This window comes from Sus scrofa, chromosome X, assembly GCF_000003025.6.
Source record: "Sus scrofa isolate TJ Tabasco breed Duroc chromosome X, Sscrofa11.1, whole genome shotgun sequence".
Taxonomy (NCBI): domain Eukaryota; kingdom Metazoa; phylum Chordata; class Mammalia; order Artiodactyla; family Suidae; genus Sus; species Sus scrofa.
In genome coordinates, this window is record NC_010461.5 from 35,920,586 (window position 1) to 35,940,010 (window position 19,425).

The window sequence follows — 19,425 nt, forward strand, 5'->3', positions numbered from 1 at the left end:
GCACAGGTCGCAGCTGTGGCTTGGATCTGATCCCTGGCCCTGGAACTCCATATGCCACAGGCAGCCAAAAATAAAAACAGAAGAAGGCTACACTCCAGGCAGCACATTGGCTTTCTAAATCTGTACCACAGGAGTTCCCGCTGTGGTTCATGGGATACTGAGGATCCATGAGGATGCAAGTTCAATCCCTGGCCTCACTCAGTGGGTTAAGGATCCGACGTTGCCTTGAGCTGTGGTGTAGGTCACAGGCATGGCTGGGATCCCACGTGGCTGTGGCTGTGGTGCAGGCCGGCAGCTGCAGCTCTCATTCAACCTCTAGCCCGGGAACTGCCATATGCCACAGGTGTGGCCCTAAAAAAACCAACTATACCACCGGGCTCACCAATTAGCATTATAAATGTTAGAAATCAGTTTTTATTGACAAAATAAGCCATGCTCAAGACATGAGGATGGGCTAGAAATATTGTAGGCGCAACTTTGCTGCTGCCTGAATGAAGTCTATGCACCTGAGCTGCCCAGACGGGGAATGCCCTGGGGCGTGACATTCCAGGCCACAGACTTGGTTTATTCCTGTGGCCTGCCACCTAACAGAGGACATTGTGCTTGTTTTAACTGGAGGGTTAGTTGAATCCTGCCTCTTATATATTGTCACTTCTGTATGCAGCGTCCCTTTTAGCCAAGGTACTTGTTGGTGTGCCTAAGGGCAGAGATCTGGCATAACTGTTTTCTTGTGCCTGCTAGTAATAAATGTTTTTATGTGTGATTTCTGATTCTGTTGGAGGCTGGCTCTAATTTTTTTTTGAAAAAATGGTGGTTAACAGAACACCTGGTAATGAGGCTGTGCGAGATGGGACTGATAGCCTTTTTTTTTTTTTGTCTTTTTAGGGCCACGCCCGTGACATATGGAGATTCCCAGACTAGGAGTCGAATCGGAGCCGTAGTCACCAGCCTACACCACAGCCATGCCAGATCCGAGCCGCATCTGCAAACTACACCATGGTTCATGGCAATGCCAGATCCTTAACCCACAGAGTGAGGCCAGGGATGGAACCTGCGTCTTCATTGGATGCTAGTCAGATTCGTTTCCACTAAGCCACGACGGGAACTCCGGGCCAATAGCCTTTAATTTGCTCTAGACTGGGGTCTTAACCTGAGGTTCAAAGAGAGAATTCACAGAGTCTGTGAATTTGATGGCGGGAAAAGAGACATCTCCGTTTTCACTAGCCTTGAACTAAAATTTAGCATTTCCTTCAATTATACAAGTAGGCAACAAACCTCAGTAGGATTAGCAGGTATCTTAAATTATCACATATGCTCATCAACACTATGAAATGATGGTTGTTATTAGATTCACCACAAGATCTTATTACTTAATGATTTACTAAGGAAGCCCATACAGGGAGTTCCCGTTGTGGCGCAGGGGAAACGAATCCGACTAGGAACCATGAGGTTGCCTGTTCGATCCCTGGCCTCGCTCAGCGGATTAAGGATCCGGCGTTGCTGTGAGCAGTGGTATAGGTCACAGCCACAGCTTGGATCTGGTGTGGCTGTGGCCGTGGTATAGGCTGGCAGCTACAGCTCCGATTCGACCCCTAGCCTGGGAACCTGCACATGCTGCGGGTACAGCCCTAAAAAGACAAGACAAAAAAAAAAAAAAAGAAGAAGCCCATGCATACACATTTATATCACAGATTTGTTCCAAAAAATTTGCTCATGATTTCAACCTCGTTGGTTTCCTTTGTAGTCTGATGTATTTATTTATGGGTAAGAACCTCTGTTCTGGAGGCTTCTGACATTCACCAGATAGTCCCAATATCCAATATATACTCAAGGCCACGCTTGTCATTAAGATGGCAGTGATTGGAAACTCATGTTTCAAATTGTCTCTTGATAGTTTCAATTGGGGGGCCGACTTCAGCTCAGATCTGATTAGATTATGGCTGTTTTTGCCTCATGATGTGGCTGACAAAGGGCTCATACTAGGAGAAACATCTGCTCTGCCTCCATCTAGTTCGAGCATGCTTGTATTATTAGTATTATTTTTAACACATGGTTTCTTTGCAGGAATCTTTTTAAGCCCTATGGCTCATTTGGGAGTTAAGTTAAAACTAGGTCATATGATCAGTAAATCCACATCACTAGGCACCTGTAAGCTGCAGTGAGTCACAATATGCGGATGGTGGAGGAGGGGGCAGGCCTCCTGTTCGTCTCCTGAAGCCATGTGAGTGCCACCCGTGACCGCGAAGGTTCACAGCCGTACTGGCCAGGTAAGGGCATTCTCCCACATGGCAATCTGCATGGTAAACATAGACTAGTCACACTGATTCTAATCTACAAACAAAAAGAAATTAATTGCCATTAATATTTACATGATGACTTGGTGTATTTTTTTATCCTAAAAAAACACAAGCGAGAAATTAAAGCTGTCACCGCACCCCAGTGGAGTGTAAAGGCCGTGACTCTCAAGTATTAGGCCTTTGGCATTAGCATTTGAGGGGCAGTCATATGACGCAGGAAATTCACGTGGCATTTCCAAAGCCCCTAAATCGTATTCATCCCTACATGCATTTCGTTCATTGACCCATTCACTCAACTAGTGTCTATTAGGCAGGACTCCATGCCGGATGGTGCTGGGTGCTCAGATTCAAAGATGAATAATCTATATTTTCCACCCTCCCTTGGCCACAGTCCCAGGGGAGCTGGCCAGTGGCTGGTCCTGGGACGCTAGGAGAAGGGTACCTATGTGAGTGGGTGGGTGGGTGGGGGTTAGGGGCCCAGGGACCAGACAGGGGTGCTGCTGGCCTTTGATGGGCTCAGTCTGGAAGGGACCTCTGGTCTGGGGAGAGGAGATGTGGGGGTGGGATGGGGAATTTGGAGAGGGTCTGCCAAACTCCCAGAAGGAGCTCACAGGGCGTGCTGTGGGGCAGTTGTGGCACGTGGGCACATGAGTGAGTGAGTGAGTGACAGGCAGCAGGGCGGGGGCCCAGGCCCGGTCCATGGGGGCTTGTCCTCCTTTGGTGATTCTTTTTTTTTTTTTTTTTGGCCCACCCCGAGGTATATGGAGTTCCCCGGGGCCAGGGATCAGATCCGAGCCACAGCTGCTACCCGAGCCGCAGCTGCAGCAACACGGGATCCCTAACCCACTGTGCTGGGCTGGGGATCCAACCTGCGTGTGCCAGTGCTCCCAAGACGCCGCCACCGCCGCCACCTCCTCGGATCCCGTTGTGCCACAGTGGGAGCTCCCCTTTGGAGATTCTTGATTATATCATGAAGCGATGGGATGGATATTTGGGTGCCTTTTTGGCGGAGGGTGGGGGACCATAGGTAAAGAACCTGTTATTTATTTCGACGTGTTGAGATATTTTCCCTTCCTGATTAATGCTGTGTTTTATGCCACTTAAGTTGTGGAATGAGACTGTGATAACCTAACGTGAATCACTAAAGGCGGCCAAGTCCACCGAAGGGAAATGGTGTGACCCACCTGGGTTCTTGACCTCTTTGATCAATGGAAATTGACAAGAGGCCAAAGGAGGAATTCAGGCAAGACTTTATTGGGACTCGGGCTGCAGCACAAGGAAACGAAAACATGGGTCCTTGCTTGTGACCTGAGGGCCCAGTGTGCGCGCATGCACTGTCCCTTAAATGGGGTGAGGGTAGGGATTTGGTCCAGGGATCCCGAGGGGTGGCCTGGGTGGTCTGCTCACCCCCTTGGTGGTGCTGTGTGCAGGAGGCCTGCACTTTATGTGCCCTGCTTTTGCTCTCCGTACCTCAGAAGCGGCAGTTGGGTTTTTGGTGTTTTTCCACGTCATTGGTCGTAATTTGCCCCAACTGCGCATGCTGGTCCCTTATCTGTGTGTCTGTCTTCTGTTGCTCAAGGAGATGTTTGTCCAGGTGCAGGCACTGCAGCAAAGAGTCCCAGGTCCCAGCCTGTCTCAAGGCGGCAGACACCTATGCAGTAGCTCTGGGGTGGAGCTGGGGAGAGAAGGCTTGAACCACTTGCTCTCCATTTTGGTGTCATTTTGACTGTAACTAAACCCCTGAGAGAGAGAGACTACCCAGGTGAAAAAAAAGCCCTGGCCATTAAGCCTATCACGCCGTAGTCCGAGGTAATGGCAAAGTACTTCCCTATAAAAAACGAAAAAGGAATCTGTGTCATCTAATTGTACCCCAGCAAGTTCTCGTTCAATAAAATAACATTGCCAATCACCCGTTTCCCTTCTACACTTGATAGCGCCTGGGCATTTGGAATTTCACCCCAGGGAGACGCTGAGATCATCTGATGATGGAGCGTTTAAACACTGGTGATCCTTTTTCCCTTTTCATTATGGTACAACTGGCCTAGATATTTCTGCCTCCCCAAATATGCATGGGGCTCTGGCTGTCGGCGAAGGAGGGCAGAGGCGGGAGCCAGGGCTTTTCATCTTTGTATGGAAAATTGGAATTCAGGTCAGGCTCTAGTCACTGCGTTTTATTACCACCTTCTGGCCACCTCTGGTTTAAGAAGGTCGCTGCAGCCCCTACGCATTCTCGATTGGCGAGATTTCTCACTTTGGGTCAAGCACCCCAAGGGCCCCTTCCTGGCTTATGGGGAGGCTCCTGAGCAGCTCCTGTCGAGGCTGGTGGGTCCTTGCGCTGGGGGCTCAGCTGTCACCCCGGAGCTTCCTCCTCCTCATGGAAACGCCCTCTGGCTCCCCCTCGGTTGGCCGCCTCAGTTCCCCGGATCCTGTGTTCTCCTCTTTCTTGCTGTTTTTCCAACATTTCGGAGGACCATCTTCTCCGGCTGCTTCCTGAGAAAGGATGCACAGGGGGCAATTGTATGAGACCTTGCCCGTCAGAGACGGTTTTTCCTGTGCTCCCACCGAACGGATCGTTCGGGTGGATATAGGATTCAAAGATGGATCATTTTCTCTTAGAATTCGGAAAGGCATTTTTCCCTTTTCTCCCAAATTCCTGAGTTGCTCTTGAGAGGCCAAAGCCAGAGGGAGTCTCAATCTTTTGTGTATGGTATGTATTTTATCATCTCTTGAAGCCGTAAGGGTCTTTGTCCCCAGTGTCCTGAAATTCGGGATGCCGTGTATTTATTATGCGAGTCTCTCTTCATCCATGGTATCAGGTACTTCTGTGGTCCTTTCCATCCACAAGCTCTTGTCCCTTAGGTCTGGGAAATTTTCTTGAATTATTTCTTTGCTGTTTTCTTCCCATCTGTCTCTCTGCTCTCTTTTTCTCTTACTCCCTTTATTTGGACTTCCGGGGTAATCTTTTAAACATTGTTTTGCTATGTCTCATTTTCTCTTCTCTATTTTCTGGAAAACGTTCCGAACTTTATATTCCAATCCTCTAATAATGTTTTCATTTCTGCTGTCATATTTTAATTTTCCAATAACTCCATTTTTATTCTCTAAAAGTTTCTTTTTATTCCCTGAGTGCTTCTCTTTAATGCTATTAGAGTGATGTCTCTTCTGGGACCTTATTGATAGGTAGATGTGCGTGCGCGCGTGCGTGCATGCCTGTGTGCTCGTGCGCGTGCGTGTGTGTGTGTGTGTGTGTGTGTGTGTGTGTGTGTGTGTGAAATTTACATTTCTCAGCATAGTTTCTCTTTCCTTCAGTTTGCTTCATCTGTTTTGGTCTTGGTCATTCATGTTAGAGGTTTCCCTTAGATGTTTGGTGATCAGGTTTGTGTACACATTTACAGCAGGGCACTAAAAAGCTGCTGGAAATTTCTGTGTGTGTGGATGTGGCCTGCCAATTGCAGAATTCGCTTTAAAGCAGCAGTTTCAATGCGTGGTCCTCGGGCGAGGGGCAGCAGCATCACCTGGGAACTGGTAAGAAATGCACATTCTTAGGCCTCACTCCTTTTTACTGCATTTGAAACCCTGGCAGTCTGTGTTTTAACAAACCTAGTGATCTGGCTAAGACACTTTTTTTTTTTTTCTTTCCTTTTTAAGGCCGTGCATGTGGCAAATGGAGCTTCCTAGGCCAGGGGTCGAATCGGAGCTGCAGCTGTGACCTCCACCACAGCTCATGGCAACGCCAGATCCTTAATCCACTGAGCAGAGCCAGGGATCGAACCCGTATCCTCAAGGGTACTAGCTGGGTTCTTAACCTGCTGAGCTACAACCAGAACTCCCTGCGTAAGCCTTTTAATTGGCAAATCTCTGATGTCAGGATTCTCTGTCCTTCCTAAAGGGTCCAAGCCTGAATGTCAAGTTTCTGGGAGTTTAGTGGGCAGGGGAGCTTGGGTGGGAGTATAAGGTTCATAGGAGACATATCTAATCTCGCTGTTTTTAACTGGACATCCTATTTTCAACTATGCCTTATATCTCTATCCAAAGACCCTTTTTATCTTTATTTTATTTAAAAAAATTTTATTTTTATTTATTTATTTTTTATTATTCAAATGAATTTATCACATCTGTAGTTGTATAATGATCATCACAATCTGATTTCACAGGATTTCCATCCCACAGCCCAAGCACATCCCCCCGCCTCCCCAAACTGTCTCCTCTGGAGACCATAAGTTTTTCAATGTCTGTGAGTCAGTATCTGTTCTACAAAGAAGTTCCGTCTGTCCTTTTTTCAGATTCCACATGTCAGTGAAAGCATTTGATGTTGGTGTCTCATTGTATGGCTGACTTCACCTAGCATGATCATTTCTAGGTCCATCCATATTGCTAAAAATGCTGGTATTTCGTTCTTTTTAATGGCTGAGTAATATTCCATTGTGTATGTGTACCATATCTTCTTTATCCACGCCTCTGTCAATGGACATTTAGGTTGTTTCTATGACTTGGCTATTGAAAAGAGTGCTGCAATGAACATCGGAGTACATGTGTCTTTGTGAGTCATGGTTTTCTCTGGGTAGATGCTCAGGAGTGGGATTGCTGGATCAAATGTTAATTCTATGCTTAGTTTTCTGAGGCATCTCCATACTGCTTTCCACAGTGGTTGCACCAATTTACAATCCCACCCACAGTGTACTAGGGTTCCTTTTTCTCCACACCCTCCCCAGCACTTCTTGTTTGTAGACTTTTGGATGATGGCCATTCTGGCTGGTGGAAGGTGGTACCTCAGAGTGGTTTTGATTTGCATTTCTCTAATAATGAGTGATGTTGAACATCTTTTCATGTGTTTCTCGGCCATCTGTATGTCTTCTTTGGAGAACTGTCTGTTTAGATCTTCTGCCCATTTTTGGATGGAGTTGTTTGTTTTTTTGGTATGGAGCGGTAGGAGGTGTTTATAAATTTTGGAGATTGATCCCTTGTCAGTTGATTCATTTGCAAATATGTTCTCCTGTTCTGTGGGTTGTCTTTTTGTGTTGTTTAGGGTTTCCTTTGCTGTGCAGAAACTTTTAAGTTTATTAAATCCCATTTGTTTATTTTTGTTTTTAGTGTCATTACTCTGAGGGGTGGATCTGAGAAGATGTTGCTGTCGTTTATGTCAGAGAGTGTTTGGCCTCTGTTCTCCTCTAAGAGTTTGATAGTGTCTGGTCTTCAATCTAGGTCTTTCATCCATTTGGAGTTTCTTTTTGTGTGTGGTGTTAGGGAGTGTTCTCATTTCATTCTTTTCCACGTGGCTGTCCAGTTTTCCCAGCACCAGTTGTTGAACAGACTGTCTTTTCTCCATTTTAAAGTGAGCGATTCATTGGCGTTAAGTACCTTCACAATGTTGCACAACCAATCCCTGCTATCGAGTTCCAAACATTGTCATCAGCCCCAAATAAAACCCTGCACCCATTAAGCCATTATTCCTGTGCTCCCCTCATCCCAGTCCCTGGCAATCACTAATCTGTCTGAGGCCCTTTGCAAATTAGTTTTTATGCTAAAATACACATAACATAAAATTTGCCATCTTGACCATTTTAAAGTGTCCTGTTCAGGGGCCTTAAGTACATTCACAGAAGTTCCTGGGTGATGTAATGGGTTAAGGATCCATTGTTGCAACAGCTGTGGCACAGGTTGCACCTGTGGCTTGGGTTTGATCCCTGGCCAGGGAACTTCCACCTACTGTGGGTGCTGCCAAAAAAAAAAAGAGTATATTCACGATGTGGTGCACCCATCACCACCATTCATCTCCAGAACTTTTTCAATAGCAATTGCAGTTTCAATAGCAAACTCCTTTGCTATTAAATACCAACCCCCATTCTCTCCTCCTCTCCCAGCCCCTGAAACCACTCAGGCATCTCTATGTCTATTCCAGGGACCTCAGAGAAGTGGCCTCACACAGTATATGTCCTTTTGCGACTGGTTACTTTCACTTAGCATGTCATCAAGCTTCATCCTTGCTGTAGCATGTGTCAGAATGTCATTCCTTTTTAAGGTCAAATAATATTCCATTGTGAGTGTGTATATACCACATTTTGTTTATCCCTTCAACTGCTGATGGACACTTGGGTTGTTTACACATTGTTTGTTTGTTTGTTTTCTGTCTTTCAGGGCCACACCTGTGGCATATGGAGGTTCCCAGGCTAGGGGTCCAATCGGAGCTACAGCCACCGGCCTACACCACAGCCACAGCAACACCGGATCCGAGCCGCGTCTGCAACCCACACCACAGCTCACGGCAACGCCGGATCCTTAACCCACTGAGCGAGTCCAGGGATCAAACCTGCAACCTCATGGTTCCTAGTCGGATTCGTTTCCACTGCGCCACAACAGGAACTCTGCCTTTTTGTTTTTGTTTCGAATCTGTGACCTACGCCACAGCCGTAGCAATGCTGGATCCTTAACTGTGCCACAGCGGGAACTCCTGTTTCCATGTCTTGGCTGTCGTGAATAATGCTGCCATGAACATGGGTGTCTCATATCTGTTTTGAGTCCCTGCTCCTGATCCACTTTTAACATAGTCGTGACAGTACCTTGGGCACAGTTGGGAGCTCCACGATTTCGTTTAATGTCATATCCTGCCTGCCTTTTCCGTCCTGGCACGTGGTCTCTATAATCATCCTTCTCCGTAGCTACATCAGAGTCTGTCTCAGGAACTAGATTTTCCCCAAGAAATGCAGCGCCGGTTTAGACAAGTTCTCACAAGCCTTCCCATCCCGCATCTTTTGAAGGTTTGGAGAGGGATGCATTTGGAAAATTCTCCTGGAGAAGCAGTTTGAGCCTGGACACCCCTGGCCTCGCCTCCTCTGACCTTTCATTCCCCAGCCCCATCAAAGCTTCTGGAAACAAAAGGAGACAACCGTGTCCTGCAAACAGATAACAGCAAGCTGAAAGACAGACAGAGGAGTTTCTCTGAAGTTCTCTACTGAAAATGGGAGGGTGGGGGAAAGGAGGCGGGAGGAAGCTAGAAGCCAAGCAGAAGCGCATTTCGGGGGAGTTTGCATTCAGCCTCGGAGGCGCAGCTGTGAGCCGAGCCAGTGCAAGCTGGGCGCCAGGTCCTTGCTCTCTCCGCCTCCACCCACATCCTTAGCGCGCAGCCCTTGGTACCCTCCGTAGGGCGCTGCATGCCGCTGTCCTGTGCTTGCCTTGGTGCATGTCACCTGCTATAAACAGCACTCATGCCCCCTTCAGAAAAAGAAGCAACAGAGGCAGCAAACAGCTTTCGAGGACTCAGGACCCGCTCCTGACAGCCCTGGGCGCTGGGTAGGGAAAGTGTTTTGTTTGGCTTTGTTTTGTTCACAGAGCCTCCTTTTCCAGCCCAGACCACCTGAACGGCATCACTTGAAGCCACAAAGCAGCTTCATCATGCTGCCTCTTATACAACTTCGAACGAGGCAGGTTGGACTCCTTGTGTTAAAATCCTTTCCCTCCTTGAAGAGCTGAAAGGCACGTCCCTGCTCAGCCTGGTTCTTAAAACCCTCACGCCAAGCATGGAAAATTCTATAAATACCAAATGCAAACCTGGAGTTTAACCTTTAATTATTCTAGCCTCCAGCTCAACCTCCCGAGTCCACCATTTTCTTCTGTACATAGGCTTTCTTGAAAGTCTGTCTGGAGCTTGATCAACATGAATTAAAAAATCTCCTTGGGAAGACATTCAGAGTCACTGGGAAATGAATAGGAATTAGAAAAGTGGGTGTGATCTTCGGAGAAGCGCTCATCTGGCAGCCTGTTTGGCTGCATGGGTGCTGGAGCTTTGCATCACTTTGATTGTCGGAAATCACTGCAGTACCCCCACCCCGCCCCTAAACAGGTAAAGCCTATATATCAACTCGGTTCCATTTTCTCGCAGGCACTCTCCTGGATGCCTTTGTTCTGAAGACCTCTGTTCTTGCCATCTACTGCTGCATAGTAAACCACTCCGAAATTAGTGGCTTGAAATAACAATCATTTATTTTGCCCACAAATCTGTAGTCTGGGCAAGGCCAGTGGGGACAGCTCGTCTATGCTCCATGCCGAGTCCTCTGGGGGTGACTCCACGGCTCAGGGCTGGACTCACCCAAAGGTTTACTTGTTCACACCTCTAGTGGTGTTGGTGGCTGCAGCTGGAACCTCAACTGGGTTTTCTTGTTGATGTTGTTGTTTTGGTTTTTTTAAATTGTATTGAAGTGTCGTTGATTGGCAATTTTGTGTTAATTTCTCCAATACAGCAAAGCGATCCTGCTATACGTAAATATTCTTTTTCATACTCTTTTCCATTATGGTTTATCCCAGGATATTGACTAGAGTTCCCTGTGCTTATACAGTAGGACTTTGTTGTTTATCCATTTGCCATGAGATAGTTTGCATATGCTAATCCCAAGCTCCCAATCACGCCCCCCTCCTGCTTGGCAACCACGAGTCTGCTGTCTATGTCTGTGAGACTGTTTCTGTTTCATAGAAATATTGATTTGTGTCGTATCTTAGATGACACATGTCCGTGATGTCATATGGTATTTGTCTTTCTCTGTTTGACTTTATTTCTCTTAGTACGATGTTGCTGCAAATGGCATTCTTTCCTTCCTTTCAGTGGTGAGTAATATTCCATTGCGTATGTGTACCGCATCTTCTTTATCCATTCATCTGTGCATGGACATTTACTTGGTTTCCATGTCTTCGCTATTGTAAATAGTGCTGCTATGGGCGTAGGGATGTATCTGTATTTTCAAAATCGTTTTGTTTGGGTATATGCAGAGATCGTTGGATCACATGGCAACTCTTTAGTTTTTGAAGGAATCTCCATACCGTTCTCCATAGCAGTGGCATCAATTTCCCTTCCCACCAACAGTGCAGGAGGGTTCCCTTTTTTCCACACCCTCTCCAGCATTTGTTGTCCGTAGCCTTTTTAATGATGGCCATTCTGATCAGGGTGAGGTGATAGCTCACTGTAGGTTTGATTTGCATTTCTCTAATAATTAGCAATATTGAGCATCTTTTCATGTGCCTTGGTGTTGTTGACTGTGGCCCCTCCATGTGGCTTCTTGGCTTCCTCACCGCATGGTGGCCGGGCTCGAAGGGTAAGGATCCTAAGGGAACAAGGGCATGACATTTTTAGGACCTAGTCTTGGAAGTTGCATAGCTTCACTTGTGCTGTGTTCTGTTGGCTGAGGCAGTTCTGAAGGCCTGATCAGGTTCAAGGGAAGAGGGTGTAGACCCCACCACGGGAAGTGTTGTCATTGGAGTGCCACTGTCATATTGAAGAAGAGCCTGTCGGACGGGAGATACCGTGGTGGCTATCTTCATCTGCTTGGGCCACCAAAACAAATACCACAGACTGGGTGACTTAAACAACAGACATTTATTTTGTCACAGTCCTGGAGACTGGATGTCCAAGATCAAGGCGCTGGTAGAGCTGGTTTCTCCTAAGGCCTCGCTCCCTGGCTGGCAGGCGGGCCTCATCTCTGTGTCCTCGCATAGTCTCCCCCCGCGTGTACGTGTCCCTGGGGTCTCTTCCTCATCTTGTAAGGACACCAACCCTAGTGGGTTAGGGCCTCACCCTTATGACCTCACTTAACCTCACCCATCTCTTTAAAGGCCCCGTCTCTAAATACAGTCATATTGGCATTTAGGGCTTCAGCATAGTGGTGTGTGTGTGTGTGTGTGTGAGAGAGAGTGTGAGTGAGTGTGACACAATTTAGTCCCTCTTTGGAAAATATAGTGTGCCATAGGCCCATAGATGTTTTCCTTTCTGAGTCTCTCAGGCTAAAATTATCCTTCTCAAGGTAAAAGTGGATGGAAAAGGACAGTGTTGAGGAGTTCCCGTCGTGGCTCAGTGGTTAAGGAATCCGACTAGGAACCGTGAAGTTGCCAGTTCGATCCCTGGCCTCGCTCAATGGGTTAAGGATCCGGCGTTGCCCTGAGCTGTGGTGTAGGTCACAGATACGGCTCAGATCCCGAGTTGCTGTGGCTTGGTGTAGGCCAGCGGCTACAGCTCTGATTAGACCCCTAGTCTGGGAACCTCCATGTGCTGCGGGTGTGGCCCTAAAAAGACAAAAGACAGAAAAAAAAAAAAAATGAAAATGCCAGAGGTTCTGGCTTTTCCTTGCTCTTTCCTGCCGTGTGGGCCCTGCAGAGCCACAGCCACACCAGGCCCACGGCCAGACATAGAGACACAGCTTCTGTGGGCTGCTCCCCCACCTGCCCGTCCGGCCCCCACTCTGGCAGCTGCCTGCGCCTGGCTGCAGGAGGGCTGGCTGGTGCCACTTCCCCGTCCCCCCAGGGTCGCCTTGGGGCTCTTCCTTTCCCAGACTCTCCCACACCTGGGTCAGCTCTTGTTCCATCATGAAGCCCTCCCTCCCTAAGCCTCATCGCCGTCCATGTCCCTGCTCCAGCCCTGATGAGACAAGCTCCTTGTCCCCTCTGTCCCAGTCTCCTCAAGGTAATGCCCAGGCATGGCTGCCGCCCCCGTGAATGTGATGAGATTCTTTAGGATAGAGAACCACTGCCCGCCCCGCCACCCATAACCCGCACAGTCGCCCCACCCTCACAGCAGTCTGGGGGAGACCCAGGGACTCCTGCACCTGGCTCCCTGCAATGGGTTCTACACTCAGAGGAACGTCAAATGGGGTTCCCCCCCTCCCTGAGGCCTGGCCCACGTCCCTGAGGTAGGACACACCCAGGGGGCACTCTGAGGGACAATACTTGAAGACAAAATGGGGTCAGTGTCATAAGGCAGGGAGAAATGGTGCAGCTCAGGGGTTCGAGGAAGGAAGGTATTTTCTGGAGGGGAGGCAGTGCTCAGCGTTACCTGACGCATTGTGGCATTTTTGTTGGTTTGTTTGTTTGGGCTGTGCCCACAGCAAGCGGAAGTTCCCAGGCCAGGGATGGAACCTGCACCACAGCAGGGACCCGAGCCACAGCAGTGGCAATGCTGCGTCCTTAACCCACTGAGCCGCTAGGGAACTCCAACACTTTGTGGTTTAATCAGAGTCTGCCATAAACCCTGGCTGCCCAGTGACTCTGCCTAGAGAGAAAGTCTGGCTGGGAGTGGGATGTAGCTCCTTGTCTCCAAGCCTGGAATGATGGTGTTGGAATTGGGCCGGGGCAGCAGAACAGGGGAGAGCCTTTGGGCCTGAAGCAGCACCCCCCCGCTCACCGCCCCCGCAGGCACCCTCTCTGTAGCACAGTGTGTCAGCTCCCCACTCTGGAAGGTTCTCCTTAGGCCTGACACTGAGGTGTGTCCTCACTTACCCCATGACATCAGTTTGTCCCCCAGCCTTAGAAACAGCGCGGACACCACCAGCCACTGGAGAGCTGATGGATTCTGCACATTGCATTTCGAGCGGATGGGTCTCGCCCACATTCAGTGACAGCACCCTAATAATTCCTCCATATTCAACACGGGTAACTCACGCAACGAGTTAATAAATCAGTTTGAGGACTTCCCTTCGTGGCTCAGCAGTAACGAACCCGACTAGCAGCCATGAGGACGCAGGTTCGATCCCTGGCCTTGCTCAGTGGGTTAAGCATCCGGCATTGCTGTGAGCTGTGGTGGAGTTTGCAGATGCGGCTTGGATCCCGCGTTGCTGTGGCTGTGGTATAGGCCAGTGGCTACAGCTCTGAGTCGACCCCTAGCCTGGGAACCTCCATATGCTGTGAGTGTGGCCCTAAAAACCAAAAAAAAAAAAAAAAAAAAAAAAAAATCAGCTTGATATGCCGGACTCACTTTTGAATGACTTTCAAGTGGTCTCAACTCAGGTAGTGAAACATTAGCACATTTTGAGTGTATTTACTTACAGTCACATTCATGTGCTCATGTTTTTTTGCTAAGAGCATAAAGCTCTTATAGATATGTAACATATATGTCCATGAAAATCATGTCTCAGATTATCTTCCAAAGTTTGAAAATTTCCTTTTTTTCGTCTTTTTAGGGCCACACCCACAGCATATGGAGGTTCCCAGGCTAGGGGTCGAATCGGAGCTATAGCTACCGGCCTACACCATAGCCACAGCCACGCAGGATCTGAGTTGCGTCTGCGACCTACACCACAGCTCACGGCGACGCCGGATCCTTAACCCAGTGAGTGAGGCCGGGGATCAAACCTGCAACCTCGTGGATCCTAGTCGGGTTCGTTTCCGCTGTGCTATGACAGGAACTCCAGCCTCACCGATTTTGCGATGATTACTTCAGTTAGTGCAGAGATAATATAATGCGTAAATCCACTCAACATGGCACTCAGGCCGTTTACTGAGGTGAAAAATCATGCGAGGAGGATACTGGCCAAGTTAAGGGACTGTCCCCCGTCCCTTCGCATTCCTTGCCTGTCATACTGGATGCCAAGCAGTGACATACAGCCCGTCTGAGGCCCTGAGGTCAATCTGCATGTTGCCTGTTGGCCACTGTAACAGTCCACTCTTGCTGCAATTATGCTGCCAAACAAACACCCCCAAACTCGGCAGCTTACCGGAGGCATTTATGGTTTTTTCTTGCTTCTGGTCCTGCAGGGCTGTGGGGGTTTGATGGATCTTGGCTGGGCTGGGCAATTCCAGGCTGCAGGTTGGCTGGGCTTGTTTCCAGCTTGTAGGTTTTGTGCAGGTCTGGAGCCCAGGCTGATGGGACTGCAGCCACCTAGGACCTGTTCTGAAGTTATGTCAGATGCGCGAGAGGGCAAACCATGCTCCGTACAACACATTTAGAGTCCTGCTCACAAGCCCAGCCTCACTGGCATGAGGGAGAGTGTCCACCCCCCGCAATGGCAGGCACTGCACAGTGACATGGCAAATGGCATTCTATTCCATGCAAGTGACAAATTAGGACCCATAAGTCAAACCACCACAGTGATATAAATAGAAGGTCTACAGTTCTGGTATCTTCTTCCTATCTGTTCTTGGGCTGCTGTAACAAGATACTGTAGACAGGGTGGTGTAAACAGGAGAAATTTATTGTCTCTTTGTTCTGGAGGCTGGAAGTCCAAGATCAAGGTGTGCACAGGGTTGCTTCCTTCTGAGGGTGTGAAAGAAGGATTTGTTCCAGGCCTCTCTCCTTGGCTTGTCATCTCTGGGTATCCGTGTCCAAATTTCCCCTTTCGTCGTCGTCTTTTTTTTTTTTTTTTTTTTTTTTTTTTGTCTTTTTAGGGCTGCACTCATGGCATATGGAGGTTCCCAGGCTAGGGGTCGAATCAGAGCTGTAGCCGCCAGCCTGCACCACAGCCATGGCAACGCGGGATCCGAGCCACGTCTGTGATGGACACCAGAGTTCCTGGCAATGTTGGATCCTTAACCCACTGAGCGAGGCCAGGGATCGAACCCATGTCCTCATAGTTACTAGTCGGGTTTGTTAACCACTGAGCCATGACGGGAACTCCAGATTTCTCTTCTTTCTAAGGACACTAGCCATATTTTGAGGGCCCACCCTAAAGATCTCATTTGAACTTGATCACCTCTTTAAAGACGCTATCTCCACCTGAGGTCACCTTCTGAGGTTCTGGGGGTTAGGACGTCAACATATGAATTTTGCTGAGCTCCCTTCAACCCATTAACACTACCCCTCAAAGGCTTGTTTTGTGTACCACTTAGGGTGTGTGAGCGGAGGATAAAGGATCCAGACTTTTCAGACCCACCTGCAGTCCCATCAGTAGAAGCCCTGCCCTCTTTTGTTTTTTGTCTCTTTTTCTTTTTTGGATGCCCCACAGCCTGTGGAGTTTCCAGGTTAGGGATCAGATCCAAGCCGCAGTTGTGACCTATGTCACCGCTGCGGCAATGCCAGATCCTTAACCCACTGTGCAGAGCCGGAGACTGAACCTGCGTCCTGGTGCTCCAGAGATGCCACCAATCCCATTGCATCACAACGGGAACTCCAAACCCTGGCCTCTTTGGTCACACCATACCCAAGCCTTACTCTTAAGTTCATCAGTGCATCTCCTGCCTGCTTGCCGAGGGGGCAAAAAAATCTATCCTGTTGTCTCTAAGGTGTCATGGAGGCAAAACCTGGGTGTCAGTCTTACCATCTGTGAAATGAGTACTTTGCCTCCCCCCCTTTTTTTTTCTTTTTCAGGGCCACACCTGCAGCATATGGAGGTTCCCAGGCTAGGGGTCGAATCAGAGCTACAGCTGCCGGCCTACACCACAGCCACAGCCACGCCAGATCCGAGCCATATCTGTGACCTACACCACAGCCCATGGCAAATTCCGGATCCTTAACCCACTGAGCGAGGCCAGGGATCGAACCCGCATCCTCATGGTTCCTAGTCGGGTTCTTAATTGCCGCCCTTTAATGGGTGTTGTGAGGTTGACGGTTTGCCGGAAGAGCCCTGGAGGAACGGGCAGAGTGAATTCCACTGATGAGTCTAGAGAAGAATTCTGCTTTTCTTACTCATGCTCGGGAAGGGGTCTGGGACAAATGATTGCGCTCACACAAGACTGCGTTCCCAAGCACGGGGTGGGAGGGGCCGACATGTACACAGGCAGTAAATATCTTTAACACTTTAGAGGAGCTCCAAAGGAGGCAGTTCTCTCAGCCGACTGCCCTGGGACGCGGGTCTGATTCATTCCCGAGTGATGCGGTCCACATGTGCTCCCTGCAACAGCAGAAGCAAGTGTCCTTTCTGCCCCGTCAGCGTTTTCCATCCTGGCATAAATTAGGTGCACGCTAGCCATTTCATTAAGAAATGATGTCTCTGATGTGACGTGTCGGCTTTCCAGAGGCGGACAGAAAAGCCTGCTTGTGGCTGGGGACAGCCACTTCCCCTCCATTCAGTGACTGCGCCTGTGACACCTGGCCGTTCAGGCGGGGAGACGGTGGCGGGGGGGGGGCAAACAGCCTCACTAGACGCGCCACTGCAGACGACGATGACGACGAGACTGTAGCTGAATGATCAACAGCTTCCTTTCTTCCTCCCCACCCCCACGCCTGGTGCTGGAACATTCCAGACATCTGGAATTATGACTGGTTAAATGCAGTCAAACACAGATTTCTTTTTGTGGAAATATTCTGATCTAAGACCCAGGAGGGCAGGGATATTGGGTAATTGCCATCCGTGCAATAAACATATTATGGAAGTTTATAAACTTGGCCAATCTCTTGGCTGCTTTAGGCTTCTGGTGTGCCTGGGATGGCTTTGATTTTGAAATCACTTAGACGATAGGCAGACTTTCCTTCTCCTCGCGTTTGCAGTACAATCTGATAAACACATCTGTGACAAGTCCTGTTTGGGGTAGTTTGGGGCAGACCGAAAGGATAGAGTACTTTTTACGAAATAAATACCTACATTAGAAAAGCATGTCTGTGACTCGACCAGCGTTGGGAAGAATGGAAAATAGCACGAGATATTCCATGCACACTTTAGCTAATCTCCCTTTTAGACAGAAGAAATTCAAATGAGCCTCTGCCATTAAAACTTTGATTATCAGAAACTTCGTCTTAATCAGAGCTTGCCGTAAACTCTGTGTGCTCAGCTGACTTGTGTATTTAACATTCTTGATATTCTCCGCTGTTCCAATTATCCAAATTTTTTCTTAAACTCAATTTCCCAGGGCCTCGTGGTGTTCAGCTAATCAAGCTTTAACTTTTTTTTTTTTTTTTAAGTGTTTATCTCCCGAGCTCTCTATACACACTGTGTGTGTAGACGCACAGGCACCAGATCGAAGGCGATGTCAGGATGCTTGATGGGTGACCCGAGGCGTGGTATTTGCCCCTGCAGGGGCAACCCACGTCAGGGCCCTGGGGGAACCTCTCCCTGCCTCTTCCCGGTGCCACCCACCCTCCGCGAGACCCGAGTCCCGACCAGAAATACTAGGAGGGCAGAGGGCGCGTTCCGTGGACATATTTTGCTGGCTGCTGGCTTCCCTCTGCCGCCTCCTCAGTGGCTCAGAAAGATTAGCCTTGAGGAATGTGGTCAGCACACCCTGCACGCATAACTCAGCCCGGAACATCCCAGCAGACAATCACAGGAAATGCTGCCTGTCATGACGACGTGCACGCTCACGCATCAGTCCCCAGACACGCCGCACGTCGCAGCGCGCGCACACACACGTGCACACACCCCGCGCCCCCGGACTCACGTTCCCGCCCCCCCCACTCCCTGCACGTGCCCTGCATGCACTTGGGCCCCCACCCCAGTGCTTAGGGGAGAGGATCCACCCCCCACCTCTAAAATCGCTGTGGCTACTTCCCTTCCCATTCTACGTTTGGTCCGCAAGGGTCAAGAATTGTTGAGAAAGTCGATCTTGGCCTCATTCCAAGGGCCGGAAGGGTTGGGGCCAGAGATTGTGTTATTTCAGTTGTGGGAGGGGGAGGCCCGCTACGGCGTGCCTGGGATCCGGCACGATCGCATCCCGCAGCCCGGCCGCCGGGGGCCAAATGTCCACGCAGCAACGTCTGCGCATGCCCACCAAGTCCCACTGCCCTTTGAACCAAGCTCTGTTCTGCCCCTGGAATGTTCTTGTGATCCCCCTGTCTCTGCCTATTGAAATCTTCCCCTTTCCTCAGTGCCTCGCGCGAGCCCCACCTCCCCTGAAGAGGCCAGCTGGAAATGATCTCGCTCATTTCAACTCTTAAAGCCTTTATTTTCTAGAGCACTCACTGCTCCCAAAGTAAACGCTGCTATTGGGCATCTGGGGGGTTTTGTGTGTGCAGGTGAGGGCAGCAACTTTGTCCTCCTCTGCCTCCCGATGCAGCCTAAGTATGATGATTCGCACATAAAAGGCGCTCCACAAATGTTTGTGGATGATGATAAGACCAACAGCCAGCATTAATTGAGCACGTACTGTGGGGCCAGGCACTTACCCAGATGATGCTATTTAGTGTTTTGGGTTTTGATTAAATACATTTTTATATATACAATTTTTTTTGGTCTTTTGTCTTTTTAGGGCCGCACCCACAGCATATGGAGGTTCCCAGGCTAGGGGTCTAATCCAAGCTGTAGCCGCTGGCCTACACCACAGCCACAGCAATGCAGGATCCGAGCTGTGTCTGCAACTTACACGGCAGCTCACGGCCAATGCCGGATCCTCAACCCACTGAGGCCAGGGATTGAACCTGCAACCTCATGGTTCCTAGTCAGATTTGTTTCCACTGCACCATGACGGGAACTCCTATATATACAATAGTTTTGGCTGCGCCCGAGGC

The 19,425-nt window shown here is 49.1% G+C and overlaps 1 long non-coding RNA gene across 2 annotated transcripts in view; it reads left to right on the forward strand.

Annotated features, from left to right (window-relative positions):
* LOC110257747 overlaps positions 2,130 to 19,425 on the forward strand; it is a 36,708-nt gene continuing 19,412 nt past the window's right edge. For both annotated transcript variants that reach the window (XR_002340692.1, XR_002340693.1), the window contains exon 1: positions 2,130 to 2,267. This is a non-coding gene — a long non-coding RNA (uncharacterized LOC110257747). The remainder of the gene's footprint in view (positions 2,268 to 19,425) is intronic.